The sequence below is a fragment of the Chionomys nivalis genome, chromosome 23 (genome assembly GCF_950005125.1).
Source record: "Chionomys nivalis chromosome 23, mChiNiv1.1, whole genome shotgun sequence".
In the NCBI taxonomy this organism is placed as follows: domain Eukaryota; kingdom Metazoa; phylum Chordata; class Mammalia; order Rodentia; family Cricetidae; genus Chionomys; species Chionomys nivalis.
The window spans coordinates 5,613,260-5,628,844 of NC_080108.1; the positions used below are offsets into that span (position 1 = coordinate 5,613,260).

General features: G+C 38.4%; 1 pseudogene; it reads left to right on the forward strand.

Moving 5' to 3' along the window:
- LOC130865535 (high mobility group protein B1-like) overlaps positions 1 to 2,325 on the forward strand; it is a 33,075-nt pseudogene extending 30,750 nt beyond the window's left edge.
- Positions 2,326 to 15,585: the final 13,260 nt, after the last annotated feature.

The following is a 15,585-nucleotide window of genomic DNA, read 5'->3' on the forward strand; positions in this document are numbered from 1 at the left end:
GTCTTCCTAGAAAAGAATTGCAATTTCCTTTGCAATTAATCCATTTTATTGTTGCTAGTTCACCCCAAATGTGAGACATTTAAAAAACTCGAGTAAAATGTGAAGCGTTTTATTGTTGTTGTTGTAGTTCCCTGTGGCGCCAGCATTTGTCTATAAACATGAGCTAATAAACCCTGATTAAAAAGCCAAACAGCCTCACATGTGTGTGCTAGAACTGCAAGATGATGCAAGACCACAAAGCCCATTTTTAGTTAAAAGTCACAGTAATGATTTCATCCTTCATAGTTGCCCGAAGAACCCTGAGAAAGAAACCTTCAACTCTTACATTGTTTTCTGTCTTCAGGGTAATGAACCGTATGTGTAGACAGCTGCACCATCTGTAAACTATGGTCATTAATTAGACAGGAGACAGGACACTTCCAGGGAGAGGCGGACGGAGAGAGAAGGCTGAGACTTTAAAAAGTCATGGTGATTATTAATAACAGAAAGGGCAGTGAGAAGGGTAGAATGTCTGTCCTCCATGCTTTTAATATATTACACTGCCCATAGCAATGAAATATTGGAAATATCTGCATTCTGAATGTTTTCTACCTGCCCAAGAAGCCAGAGTTAAGCAAAATAGTGTCTCTCTCACAAGTAAGGTTATACATATTCCATAAATCTGCATAGAATCTCAGACTGTGCCATAGTGGTAAACTATTTGCCCCAAGAATCTGAAGACAACTCAATTTTAAGGAAATATTGAACTATAGTGCAAAACATCTTTTTAAAAAGTGAGTGAAAGACCATCTGACTTGCACGCTTTTGCCCAAGCATCCATTATAAGTCTCTAACTACAACGCAGCATTATGAGAAGACTAGAATCAGCTTATCAAACAAGAACAAAAAAACGAAATTCACTTAGAACAAGCAAGGACAAGGAAGGCTAACAGGTTACAGCTGAAATGTCCGAACCTTATTAGAGAGGTGAATTCAGGCAAATACATAGTATTCTTATTCCTTTCATGGTACACGTTAGATGTCTCTGGAAACACATAAAGAAACAGAGAGTAGCAGGAACACGTGCAAATGATCTTGTTTCCTGAACTCCTGAAATCCTACCTAGAATAGGAAAGCACGTGTCTTTCCAGGAAATAGGACACAAGCCCTCAATAACTGGGACAAATCTGTTTGTCAACACTGTGTTCCTATCACTCCTCAAAGTGGACAGAACATCCTAAATTGGGGTCTTGTTGACTAAATTAAAGAATTCATTCACTAGAAAATGTAACTATCTCATCTATAAAATAGTAAAATAATGTGGTGTAGAATTGGCAATAAGCTAAGTAGTTGGAGTTCTTGAGAATGGGGAAAAGAAGGATCTGGGTTTGACTCTGTGGCAGTGATTCCAAGCCTATGGGTCAAAGCCTCTTTGGGGGTCATGTATCAGACATCCTGCATCTCAGATATTTACATGAGGGTTCATAACAGTAGCAAAGTTACAGTTCTGAAGTAGCAATGAAACAATCTTATGGCTGTGATCACTACAACAGGAGGAACTATATGAACGGGTAGTGGCATTAGGAAGGCTGAGAGCCACTGCTCTATTGGCAATATAGTGGAGCATAGAAATAAAGAAAAATCTAGGGTGGAAGGGATAGGAACGATGGCCAAAGAAGGAAAGTTTAAAGAATCAGTGAAAAGCATGGTCAGGGGAGTTGTGTTGTCTTGTGCCAATATGAGACTTCTGGAGGTTTTGAGGCATGTTCTCTAGGGACCAGAAAGTAACCATCAGAGCCTTTAAGGCACTGCTTCTCTCAAACAGTATATAATTTAAAAACTTTATAAATTAGACTTTATGGCAGAAAAACAGTGGAACAGACCTTTACAAGAGAGAACTGATATTACTTTTGGACACTTGGATGCTGAAAAGGGAAGAGACTATAAAACTTAGAATGACCTTCAAGTTCTTAACTTCCTAGCCATAAAATTTAGTGAGCTCTTAATGAATGTTTTGTGGATGAATAAATAAGACATACGCAATTTTAGAAATGTTATTGTAAAAACTAACGTAAAATGTGTGTAGACTTCTTATTTATATTCAAGGAATACTTGTGGAAAACCATACAGTTTTTCTGAACTATTTAGCAAGGTGAAATACAAGTAAAAAACCGGAGATCCCTGAATGAATTATAGGGATATGTCACAGTCAAGAACTGGCTTGTTTTAATTTTCCCTATTTAAATTTTCCCAGGAGAAGATGAAAAAATGATAGACTTGTCCAGGTTTGGCTTGCGAAAGTCTGATACTGTGGAAGTGGCCAGTAGCCCTCAACTGTGTGACTGAATGGGCTTGGAAAGAAAGTGCTGTCAACAGAGGTGGACCACTGCCCCTTCTTCCCTGCCAAGGGCCTAGGTTGGCTGTGTGTATTCCTGGTGTGAAAAACTGCCTTCACACACACAAAGCACACTGCCTCGTATTTCTACCTTCAAGTCATGTCCTCTCACGGGTCCCTGCAGCAGAGTTCCCTTTGCTCTTGCACAGTACTCACTCATATCTATATCTTACTGTTTTTGTCTAAACTGATTCTGAAACTGAGTGTAAGTCCCCAAAACACCTTAAAAATCATTTCATTTATACTCCCAGGATAAATGCGCAGATGGTTTATGCCCCACTTTTTAATTTCAATTCTTTACAACTGATTCCTGATTGTTAATCAAATTCTAGACATCTAAGATAATTTTATACTCAAGGAGAACATTGTCTTAGTGTCAAATAATTCATTGGACTCTACAGCAATCCTGCTCTTCCACTGAACTTTTGCCTCAATAATCTTTCTTACCATTGGCAGAACCAAGCTTGAGAATGCTGTTTCAATAAACATTTACTAGGCATGTATTATGATAGATATTGAAAAAACTCTGACACGGGTTATGAAATTTTCCTTGAGGAAATAGACGTGTGTTGAAAACTACAAAACTAGTGACAATATGATGTGAAGTATATCCAGTAAACATGCACTTCCCATGTAAAGACCAGCATTGAAGACATGCTCCAGAGAGAATAAAGGAGCAGAAGTCAGCTTATTTTTATTTTGATAATGAAGTCGAGATAAATGGTCAGAGATTCCAAGAAGAAACAAAAGGCTATGGATGTTCCCAATATTGCTATGAGACAATCTCACAGAAGATCCCATGATCATCCAGCTCTTAAACTCCTTCCTACCCATCATCTGCAATATTCACTGAACTGTCAGCTCCAGACAGTCAACCCTGAGAATATACGCATACGTAACATCATACAGACTGAGCATGCTAAATTTAGGGATATGTGTGTATATAAATATATACATCCAAAAACAATTAGTGAAAAAGAGTTCGTGAATTTGGAGGAGAGCAGGAATATGTATATAGGATGATTGGAAGGGGAAACTGGTAAGGGATAATGTATAAATATATTTCTTTGGATGGAAGCATCACCTTGGCCCCTGGCATTTATGCTGTAGAAATAGCTGATAATTCTACATGCAAAGCCACAAGAAGCAGGAAGAGATTGACACTGGGCCTGATTTTGGCCTTTGAAATCTCAAAGCCCACCTGCAGTGACACACTTCCTCCAAAGAGGCCACACCTACTCCTTCAAAGTCACAGTACTTAATTCTTCTCAAGCAGAGCCACTCCCAGATGACTAAGCATTGAAATGACCTATGGAAGCCATTCTTATTCAAATCACCACACATACCAAATTAAATTTCACCTCACCATCCTTTATAAATGTGCCATCATCATCTCAATTAACCAATGAGGAAATGGAACATAAAGAGAATTAAGGAAAGTAATCCAGATAATACATTTGTAAATTGTATTGTTGTAAAGACCCAAAGTAAAACATATGTTTACCTAACCTTTGACTTAGATCCAATTTTCTATGGTTTCTATATTTAAAAACATATATTTAAAGTATTTTTATTGTAGACTAACAGAATTATTTGTAACCTTTAAAAAAGGCCAGACAAGCTGGAGGGAATCATAGTGTTCTTTTGAATGAGAGATCTGAGAGCAAAAAGAAACAGGTGAATGATGCAGATAGCTAGCCGTTTAACTGAAGAAAAAAAACTAACAACAGATTCTGATGTGTTTTGACTGAGTCTCAAATGTCTGATCATGTTGCATTGTATATAGCAAATAAAAGCCACAGTCATGCGTATCTCTTCTTCAAACAGAAGTTTAAAAAATACTGACATTGCCACCGAATCCCCACAGCCACTGTTGCCAAAGACTGAAGTTACACAAAACGGATTTTGTCTAAGGAAACAAAGGTAAATCTCTGGTGATTTGAGCATCCCGAAGATAAATATTTTTATTTGTGGTGGAAGCAATCCAGGCACATTTAGGCTTTGATGAGCTATCTTTGAAGGGATTTGCCTTTCTTTGTCAGAGTTGATTTCTATCTAGCTCTTCCCCCAGGAGGAAGGATGCTTTTGTATCATCTGCTATCAAGAAGAGCCATGCTGGTGTACAGCTTCTGTCTCAGGCAGAGTGAGAGCATAGCACCCCATTAATGGCCGCATGTGATTATTCTAAGATGTGATCCACCATTGGGAAAATTTTCTGGGTTCTGTCACCATCAGAGTAACACATCATTCTGATCATTGCCAAGAAAAGGATTTAACTTGGTATTCTGAAATGAGCAGACAAGCTGTAAGCAGGCACTGTCGAGCACCACCATGTGCCTTTTGCTTTACAAAATGACATATTTAGACATCTCCTGCTATCTCTTTATCTCCAGTAAGGGCAGAATTATTTGTTTTTGTTGCTGTTGTTCTATTAATTTTAGTTTTAGTAAGCAAAATCTTAACTTTTGTAGGATAGTGAGTGACTACTTAGCCAAGGAATGCAGCTTTCCAACTAGTGGAAGAAAAATAAAATGTTGTGGTACTCTAGCTTTTTAAATAAATTCAAAACTTTTTATTCTATTTGTGGCACACTTGGTCATCAAAACAGTCTATATGAAAGACAAAGATAAGAGCATAAAATCCATGTTAATGGGAGAAAGTTGAGACAGACATGGTGGGAATCAGGCTAAACACAAAGGTAAGCAGTGAAGCTAAGATATCACTAGGAAAATAGGGGATTTGATAAGTCACTTAACAAAATCGAATCATTCTATAAATGTAATTGAAATATAAACAAAATTATGATCAAATATGCATCTACAATGTGAATAAATTAAAAGGCTACTTTACTGTAATAATACACCATTTGAAAGCTTCTGAAAAGTATAAGGAATCTGAAGGAGAAAACACAACCATGTCTCAAAGGAAGGGCAGTTTCCTGTTGATGCGTCTCCTAGCTCATCTACATGGTTCACGTGACTGAACATATTATATAAACTACTTTTATGCTTCTGATAGTAAGGTCTAAGTTAATTTTCTTATTTATAAACTCTTTAGATATTTCACTTTATTTCTTGCTAAAACGCAAGTAACAAAATAGATTTCATTCATGGTACAGATCTAAGCAGAGAATTCTCAGCAGGAGAATCTCAAATACCTGAAAGACACTTAAGGAAATGTTCAATATCCCTCCCTAGCCATCAGGTAAATGCAAGTCAAAACAACTCTGAGATACCATCTTATACCAGTCAGAATGGCTAAGATCAAATAAACCAATGATAGTTTATGCTGAAGAGGATGTGGAGTAAGGAGAACATTCCTCCATTGCTGGTTGGATTGCAAACTCATATGGGCACTTTTGAAATCAGTATGGCAGTTTCTTAGAAAATTGGGAATCAGTCTACCTCAAGACCCAGCAACACCACTCTTGGGCATATGCACAAAGGATGCTCAACCATAGTACAAGGACATTTGCTCAGCTATGCCCATAGAAGCATTATTCCCGATAGCCAGAACCTGGAAACAACCTAGATGCCCTTCACCTGAAGAATGGATAAAGAAAATGTGGTACATTTACAAAATGGAGTACTACTTAGTGATTAAAAAAAAATGAGATCTTGAAATTTACAAGAGAGACATATATAAATTCTCCTGGAAGGGGAAATAGACAAGATCTCCTGAGAAAAATTGTGAGTATATGCATGGGATAAAAGAGGAAAAAGGGGGAAGGAAGGATGGAAGACGGGAGGGGAAGGAAAACATCAGGGAACAGGAGGGTCAAAATTGGAGATAGACAGAGAGGGAGAGTAAGGAAAGAGATATATCTTGATTGAGGGAGCCATTCTGGGACTGTCAAGAACCCTGGTGCTAGGGAATCCCCAGGAATCCACAAGGATGATCCCAGCTAAGACTTTAAGTAGTACTGGAGAAGGTAGCTGAACTGGCCTTCTCCTGTAATTAGATTGATGGCTACCTTAATTGTCATCACAGAATTTTCATCCAGCAACTGTTGGAGGCAGATGCAGAGATCCACAGCTAAGCATTGGGTCAAGCTCCCAGAGTCCAGTCAAAAAGAGGTAGGAGCAATAACATGAGTGAAGGGGTTAAGACATGATGGGGACACCCACAGGAAACCCTACCTGACCTAGTGGGAGCTCACTGAACTCCAAAGTGACATCTGGGGAACTGGCATAAAACTAAACTAGGCCTTCTGAATGCGGGTGACATTTGTGTGGCTGGTACAGTCTGTGGAGTCACTAGCAGTGGGACAAGGACTTATCCCTAGTGCTTGAATTGACATTTTGGAACCCATTCTTCTTGGAGGGATACCTGCTCAGCCTAGATATAGACAGGAGGGCCTTGGTCCTACGTCAAAGTGATATGTGAGATTTTGTTGACTCCCAATGGGAAGCCTTACCCTCCTCTCTGAGGAGAAAATGGGTGTGACGTGGAGAAAGATAAGGGGATTGGGAGAGGGAACTGGGATTGGTATGTAAAATGAGAAAAAAAATGTTTTAAAATAAAAAATGAAAAAAGACAAAGATATCTTATTTTATAAATGTAAGAGAGAGAAAGAGAAATTGAATTCAATAAAGCATGTATTTGGCTACTCATAGCAAGATTCTTATCAGAGTATTTATCCCACAACAACAAAGATCAAGTCTTTTATGAGCCTGGCACCTGACAAGTATTAGACTTTCAATGAATAAAGCATGACATTTTAAAAAGATAATGAATGCATGCACTCAGCTTAATTAATCACCGAATTTAAAAATAGTGTCTTAGTTATTTTCTATTGCTATGCTAACACACCATGACCAAGGTAACTCATGAAAGAAAGCACTTAATTGCCTTATCATTTCAGAGGATTAGAGTCCATGGCAATCCCGGCAGAGAAAACGGCAGCAAACAGGCACCGGAATAGAGCAGAAGCTGAAATCTCACATCTTGAGATATAGGTATGAGGCAGAGAGACATAAGTATGAGGGTCTGGCCTGGGCTTTTCAAATATCAGATATCATCTCCAGTGACACACCTCCCAATCCTTCTCAAACAGTTCCATCAAATGGGGAGCAAGCATTCGACTAAAAGAGCCTATGGGGTCCATTCTCATTCAATCACCACAGATGACACAATTTTTGGAAAATCATTTTGTATGAGAGCAAGTGTACATGTAAGGGCTAGACGTGGACTTCGGATGTCTTTCCTATGCGTTAATTATTGAAACAAGGTTTCTCACTGAACCTAGAGTTCGCTGTGTGTCAGGCTGGCTGTCCTTTGTCTCTACCTCCACCTTCCTATGCCAGCGCTGGAGTGAGTGTACTTTTATATGGGTGCCAGAGATCCAGACTCAGCTCCTTCTGTTTGCTAAGTATAGATTGTTAGCTAAGCCATTTTCTCATCTCATTCTCAATTTTGAATTTAAATTATACCTATAAAGTTCCATGTAAACAATTATTTGAGTAATAATTATTATTAGGAAGTACTATATTAACAATAATAATCATTATTCATTCCATATAGATAACAGCACTTACGCTTCATATAAATGTATATTAACTTACAGTTGGTATATGTATGATTTCAAAATGACTGATACATTAACAGTAATGCTTTTCTTTCTACTAATAAATGTAGCACTGCTTTTGATAAATTGAAAGCATGATATACAAACCATCACAAGTGTCTTTAATTAAAACAACAAAAAAACAGACTTCATTAAAATTTAACAGTTTTTTTTAATTTTTTGAGTTCAGATATAAATGCAAGCTATGACTTCAAAGCTCTTCAAACAAGTGACTTCAAAAAGCTGAGTTTATTTAAGCTCTTCTTTAAACCTGTTTCTTAACGATATTCCACTTTGCTTTTAAAGCTATACTGCTTCTTTATTTTGCTTTCTCTCTCCCCTTCAAGGGTGCTACTCTTTATTTTCTTTTCAGTCTTGTGTGACTGCTAACATTGTTTGATCAATGAAAAGTTTTCTGTTTCCCAAAGGAATGGAATATAATAAAGCTGTTCTACTCCAACAATTAAAAACATTTTATTGTCCAATAAAGTATGTTTCTTTTTTCTAGCAACAACCACACTACATTAATTCAGACACTAATTTGCACATGATGTATTATTGATAGAATTTTATGAGCATTTATTACTAAAATGTATATACATATACATATATATTAGATTATATGTTATATTTAGATCACATAAATATCCAATCTGAGTCTTTTTTCTACTTCGATGTAATGAGAATTTTTTTTCTTTTTTATAAAATAAGCATGCAGTGGTGAGTCCATAAATTAAAAAAAATTACACAAAGTGGAAGCATTTTGAAAAGCATGTAAGCCAAAATTAACTGAAACCATTTAGAAAGGATGTTCACTGACAGCTCTTCATCAGGCACCAACTGCTTTCACGTTGATTCAGATAAGAATGCAAAGAAGTTTTATTGGGATTTACGCACAACTTAACATATAAGTAAAATAACCTGGAATTACCTCTGCAATATCAAAATAGACCTTTCTGAAATCCTGGTATATTTCTCCTTTCAGAAGAAAGGTTTTGAAAGAGATTAAAATTGCTATCGTCCATGAAACTCTCAGACTCAGAGGGATTGGCTACCTTGTCCTTCACTGAGATCTTCCTAACTATACACCAAAGGATAGAGTTGAAAACCAATTCTCATGCATGAGGCTGTCAGACTCATTTTTAATACGCTAAAATGAAATCTACAGGTCAAAGTTTAAAAATCTGCTTATGACATGCTAAATGTTTACAATTTAGATGATGCCTGCATATGCAGCTTCCTCTCGTGCCCGACTTCATCTAGCTGCCCAGTTTAGCTTCAGCAATGTGTTCCAGCTCCTGATGCGCCAAATTAGTGTTCACTGTTGTGCCTTTGCACTCATTAACTCTGCCACAAGTGTCTTTCTTTCTGCCCATTTTCTGGCTGGCTACTTCTCACCCTTCAGCTAAGACTGAGCAAATATGTCTCTTATCACTACGAAGAGGATGTCTGACCTTTTCAATGTTGAAATGCAACATTTCTACAAATGTATTGGTCCCTGACTCCTAGTTATTCCAGGATACATGCAGCCAATGATCCACAAACTGAACATGCCTGAGAGTAATGGAAGTTTGTGTGGTATAGGTAAACAGAAAAAAAATAACATGATAGCATGAGGTGTGGTAGAAAATGTAGACCACAGTCATTGCTATTACTATCACCCCCCCCAAAAAAATGATGTGACATTTTCAGGTAGATGATGGAAATGGAAAACATTATACTAAGTGAGGTAACCCAGGCCTCAAAAGATAACAAGGACAGAGGTCCTTTTAATTACGGATCTATATTTTAGTATGTAATCTGAAGAGGCAGGAAGATGTAAATATAGAACACGTGCATGAAATTCTTCAAAAAAATAAAATACTTAACGTATTTTTTTTCTTAGCACTTAATTAAAAGAGGCCAAGTGGCAAACCCTCCCTTCATAAAGGGTAGACAGATATCTTCTAACTAGGCACACTGAACACTGGACTTAGTTTTTTTTTAGACTGAACATGTGTAAACATTAGTTTTATACCCATCCCCAGAGAACATCTGAGTTTCTGCTCTCTGTTGTTTTCTGAAAATTGACTTTAGATTTAGATTTAGTTCTGATTAAAGAGAAAGGGAGAAAGAGTGAGTGAGAATATATTTTTATACACTCCTCCTCCATCTCCCCAGCATACCTAGAAAAGGTCTGGGTCCTGTTTGTTCTCCCGTGACAACCTATGTTCACCCAAAGGTATGTACTTCTATATTAATACTTCTTGTAATTATATATCAACATACTGATTTTGATATATCATTCATCCAAGTATGTGGATGATAGATATTAAGCTCTTCGTAAACATTCATTAAACTGAATTCCCCTTAACTCAGATCATTCCCAGAGCTCAGATCATTCACTAGGGAAGAGAAAACTGGCAGGGAAGTCTCAAAGTAAGTTAGATGTGATCTCCACTTAATAACTTACTCATGAATGAGGTTGGGCCAAAATATGTCTCTCTGAGCTTCAGCATCTCATACTAAGATGTACAAATGAAGTGGATTTAAATGCCATTCAGGGTCACTGGGCCTGGTGCACAAATGAAGCCCAGAAGGCATTTAAGATAATAAATTGATGGATATTTCTTTGAGGTCGTGAGATCATTGTAGCTATGAAATTATGTTGTAGATTCTATCTGAAACATCAATAAAATGAAGTGAGTCGTAACTATAGATGTGTGGTTAAAATGTTGGAGGACTGTCAAGGGGGGTTTCTGTGCTTTTATAGAATCCTGTATAATGGCTAATTCTGAGCAAAGGCAAGGGACACCGAAGCCAAGTCTCAGACTGGCCCGTCAGCGACCTCTAGAGCTCTTTTGGTTTCGTGCAACTGTATTGTTAATTAATGTGTATTAATTCTGGTAGATCTGTTCTCATTAAGCTTTCTTGGGTAGAGGCAGTACAAATGAAAACAGGGATTTGCACAGCTCTGACTTGGGGGCTTACTGACTTTCTGAGTGCCAGGTCAGGTTTTGAAAAGGCTCTATCTAGGCTTAAGCAAGGTTAGCTAGGCAAGCTCCCGCCATCACACATTTGACAAACCTGGATGATTGTGACAATCTCTCTTGAACAATCTTCCACAGTCTCTCACCTACCACCTGGGACTTCACACATTCTAGCTCCTGTTCCTGAGTCATAATGTAATTTTGCAAATATCCAAAAATCCAGCACTGCCACGCCCTGTAGGCTTTCAACTGCTGAAAAACAGACATCGCTTCTGCCCATATCCACAGTACCTTGCATAGCTGCTTATCCTGTAGAATGGTTTAAAATTTCAAGTCACAGTGTGTGGACCAACCCCTCGCGGTCCTGACTTCCTTGTTCATATTCTCCCTCCTTCTGCTCTTCAAGGGGACCTTGGGAGCCTAGTCCGGTGCTCCTATGTGGGTCTCTGTCTCCATCTGTCACTGGACTAAGGTTTTATGGTGATATTCAAGATAGTCATCAGACTGACTACGGGACAAGGACAGTTCAGGCACCCTCTCCTCTGCTGCCCATGGACCTAGCTGGGGTTATCCCCGTGGACACCTGGGAACCTCCCTAGAGCCAAGCCTCTTGCCAACCCCAAAATGACCCCCTTAATTAAGATATCTTCTTCCCTGCTCCCATATATGCCCTTCTTCCATCTCAACCATCCCACTCCCCCAAGCTCTCCCCAATTCTCCCCTTCTCTTTTCTCTCTCCACCTCTCCCCTCCCCCTCCAGTCCTAAGAGAAAGCAGGGTACCCTGCCCTATGGGAAATCTCAGGCCTTCCCCCCTCCATCCAGGCCTAGGAAGGTATGCATCCAAATAGACTAGGATCCCAAAAAGCCAGTACATGCAGTAGAGGCAAATTCCAGGTGAGTGGGGGAACAGAAGGGTAAGGGGAGGAGGGAAGAGAGTGAAAGTTTTAAATGATATTATTTATAAAGCAATGATATTATTTATAAAAAAAATAAAAAGAAAAGAAAATTCAAGTCACGGGAGTGTGTATTTTAAAGCTGTGTCAAGAACGGCGCCAAGGAACACATGTAAATAGCTTTTACGTGGTGTTCAGACCCTACTCTGTTGCCCTTTATTCTTCTTGCTGTGCTCCGAGGAAGACAGTCCCCTTACCCAACACATTGGCAGTGACTGGGGAAGCTGTTCCTGGCATCCTACAGACCTGAGAGCAGTTTTGTGTGATAGCAGCAATCTCCTTGGGGATCTAAATGTATCCCTGGCTGTATCAGAATTTTGGTCAAGCGGATAGATTCAGTGGTACTGGAAGAAAAATTGGAGAGTATAAACCATGAAATTAATTACAAACATCTATTTGCTCTGTTGGTACTGTAAAGGATATACAATTTGCTTCTTCGCAACTGCATAGCACATATCTTTTTCTGATATCTTCAAAATTAGCTCCTTTTCAAACTTATTTTTCTCTTACTTGTCTTTGGGGGTAATCTAACAAATTTGCTGAGTTTTAATTTTTATGGTGACTTCTTCCCCACTCCCTTGACAGCCACAGGATTTTTACACTCCTCATCAGAAAGGTAGACAAAGAGGGAATTTAGTCAAAGGATATTGTTTTGTTGAATTGTGTCTTAGAACAAGGCGATTTCTCATGCCTAGAATATCTACTATTTGTATTTTCAGCAGCATAATTTTTTAATTAAAAATCCTCAGCTAGCTCTGAAGACTCTTGCTCAATCTAGACAACCCTGGAGACAGCCATTAGGATGCTGTTCTTCCCTTTCTACTTGACACTGTCTTTTTCTTCTCCTTCACACCTGTAGTTTCAGCCTTTATAAATTTATAGACTTGGTTTCTTATTGATCACTTACCATTTTCAGAGCTCAGTAGACCTGTCCTGTCCTGATTTTTTATTGCTACGGCAGCAATACAAAGGTTAGAAATGAAAAAAATTATCACACATAGATACGAAGTTGTGTATCCATCCACAATCTATTGTTACTTTGAAATATTGATCTTACAGAATAACTGGAACTAGCCTGAAATAAAGCATTAGAGAATCTAGCCCACGCAGTGTCCATGAAAGAACTATGAAAAATGAATTGTTCCTTTTCCATTCTAAGAAATTGGGCCATGTGGAAGATGACAAAGAACACATGCCATGGTGCCATCTGCCTTGCTTGGGGATGCTGAGTCAGCTTCTTCCTCGGGGTGTCTCAAAATCTATTTCCCTGAGAATAAACTATTGAAATTTCCGCATCTCTAGAGAAACATATTCATCATAAAACCTGGTATTAAAGGCTCCAACTGTTATGAACAGTAAAATCAAGTATTTCTGCAATATATAATTTTCCCTTCGATATTGTTCCCCCTCGATACTGAATGCTTTGGAAACTAAACAGCTTTATTGAATCCTAATTTTAACATACCAAATAAGTGAACTGCATTACATGTGCTATGACCCATACACCATATCGTCTGCTTTTCAAATGTCACAACATCTTGGACACCTTGAGATTACAACGATTCCTTTCTTCAGTCCAGCAGAATCTATCTTGAAGTATTCTGACTGTCAAGCTTTCCCTATTTATAAAGTTCTTATCATGCAGCCTATTTTAAGGTTCTTTATTTGGTTTTGTTTTAGACAGGGTCTCACTTTGTAGTCCAGGCCAGGCTTTAAATGAGGTTTTTCTTCTGTCTCCATGTCCACACAGACCTGTTGCATGAGTGTGACCAGGATCAAGAGTAGAGCAACCTCACATGCTCTCACTGAGTGTGTGATGTGGAAGACTGTGTCTGTCCCCGTGCATGTACTTGTAAGTGCCAGACGTTGACACTGGATATCTTCCAAGCATTGGGATCATAGCTGAAAACCACCACACCTTCCACAAACTATTGTTTATAAATTCTGTAGATCATTAGAGGATCATTAGAGGCTTGCTATTCTGTTTACCCCACCTTTGCTCCTTGAAAATTTTCTCTAATCTCTCCTGCCTTTCATTGCTTTATCAATAAGTAAATTTTCTTTTCTTCTGTGTGATACTAATCTCTTTTCAGTTTGCCTTATAGTTATTTTTCACCAATCCAATAACAGGCTCCTTAGTGTCAGAGTTACACGGCACCCTGTACAGACGAGCTCTCAGACCTATTATGGGAATTTAACCAATATGCAACAGTAGTGGCACCTCACACATTTCCATTGAGTGTGCAGTGTATAATAGTGTGTACGTACATCCCTGTGTGTGTATTAGCAAGGGCCTGAGGTTGACACTGGATGTCTTCCTTTGTTATTCTTCACCGTGTTTATTTTTTCTTTTAAATGGAGTCTCTCACTGAACCTGAATTCAGCTAGACTGGCAGGCTAGGAATACCCCTGGGCTCCTCCCGTCTGGATTAGAGACTACTGTCACCACACCCAGTTTGTAACATAGGTGTTCCGGGCATCCTCACTCAGGTCCTCGTGTTTGCACATAAGGACAGCACGCATTTTAGAGATCAAGCCATGACCCGAAAATTTCTCCTAGTATGTGGTTTGCATACACGAATGAACTGCTTCTATCTTATTCATCTGTCTCTTGTCAAGTGGATGATGAGGACCCAAGCAGTTAGATCCTACTAGATAGAGTAGAGAAAAACGTTTTTATTATCCCATGCTAGTATATACCGTGGAACTGGGGACAGACAGCCAGCCCTAACTGTAATTGTAATCATCATCATCATCATCATCATCGTGTGTCTAAGCCACCTCTACCGCACAGACTTTTGTTTCACCTCCTCACTCCTAAATCTAAAGAGACTGAATTCCTATTTTATGTGTTTATAAATAATGTAAAAATGATGTTGTTCCCTTGATTTGTTGAATTAGCTTATACAGTCTAACTATTTTGTCTTCTTTCTCATAGTGGTGTTTTATTATTAAGTAATAAATCTTAAAACTGCAATATTCATTGAATAGTTTCACTCTCATTTATAGCCTAGATCTCTGTTACTCAAGGCACACATTTCAGTGCCCAGGTATAGCAGGACACACCAGTTAATACCCAAACTTGGGAGGTAGAGGCAGGAAACTCAGAAATTTAAGGTTATCCTCAGCTATCTATGAATTCCGGGCCACTGGGATGCATAAGCCCCTGTCTCAAAAAGCCAAACAAAGCCAACAAAAGACTCAAAACAATAAAATCAAAACTCTCCTATTTTATATTTTAGTATTTTTATTAAACACATTTCTGAATTAGAATATAGTTGCATATCTCCCTCTTCCCTTTCCCTCCTCCAAGCCCCCATGCATTCTCCTCCTATTTAGTTATTGTACAATACTGAGCTAGACCTGCCTCTTTTACAGTTTATATATCTGCTGAGGTTCCTTACTTCTGTCATCATGGAGGTGCTTGCCTGTTTCTCATCACTCAAGAGGCAGGAGCATCATGAATTCAAAACCATTCTGGGAAATATAATAAAAATTTATATTTTTTAAAAAAACATTTTCTGGGCTCTAGTGATGGCTCAGTGGTTAAGAGCACGCGCTGTTTCCCTATAGATGCTGATTTCAGCTCCCAGCATCCATGTCAGGCAGCTTTAAACCCCCACAACTTCAGCTCTGAAAGACTGAATGTCCTTTTCTTATAGCCATGTATAACACGTATGTGATCTTTATAAATATTTTATTTTTTTTGAGTATATGTTGCT